Raw genomic sequence first — 975 nt, 5'->3', positions numbered from 1 at the left:
GCTTTAAAAATGGGTATTTTTAAATGGGGCAAAAGTTTATGTTCACAGCAATAATAGATTAGCAATACCACCCAGAGTCTGTCTCTGAAAGAGATGGATGGTCCAAAAATGTGAAAAATTAATAAAATATATAGTTATTAAACATGGGAAGAAGATAAAAAGAAAACTTACTTAATTATGCATGTATTAAAAGTTTCCTTCCTCCCCCTGCAATTTCTCGAAAAGAAAAGCTCATTAAATATAAAAGGAAAATAAATCAAGGTGCATGATAAATCTTTTTCATGCTACCCAAGACCATACAATGAATTTAATTGTAGCATATCCAGGACAGGCAAATGAGTGATACAATGGCCTAGAGGAGGGTGTCCAACCTTGGCAACTTTAAGCCTGGAGGACTTCAACTCCCAGAATTCCCCAGCCAGCTGGCTGGGAAATTCTGGGAGTTGAAGTCCTCAAACAAAGTGCCAGGTTGGACACCCTGGCCTAGAGTGTCCGGATGATCAGGAGGCTGTGAGTTCAATCCTATGTAGTGGCAGATATTCCTCTCTCTGGGCACAATGAGTAATTATCTGCTTCAAACTCTGCATTGGCAACAGGAAGGGCATCCGGCCAGTAAACACTCTACTCCATTCAGTGGCCTCCACTCCACCCCAATGTAAGGGATTATGAAGTCATTAAAAACAAAATAATAATAATATCCAGAACAGGCAAAAGGAAGAAAAGACATTTATTTGACACATTAGTCACTGCAGGGAAGCATATTTTGAAGTATAGGACAAATTCCTGAATTATCATGGCTTTTTGGAAAGGTGAGGTCTGGATCTCCCCTGGATCCAGTTTCTCACTCTTGGTCCATTAAGATACTGTACTAAGGTATATTGTAAAGTTCCAGTTGCTAGGATCACAATAGGAAGGTAGTATATTGGTAGGAAAAGAAGGATGGTGGATTAAATTAGCATGAAGAACATTCTTTTT

The sequence above is a fragment of the Notechis scutatus genome, chromosome 2, assembly GCF_049901735.1.
Source record: "Notechis scutatus isolate UNSWTSFEM ecotype Mainland chromosome 2, rNotScu1.2, whole genome shotgun sequence".
Classification (NCBI taxonomy): domain Eukaryota; kingdom Metazoa; phylum Chordata; class Lepidosauria; order Squamata; family Elapidae; genus Notechis; species Notechis scutatus.
This window is presented reverse-complemented; position numbering follows the sequence as displayed.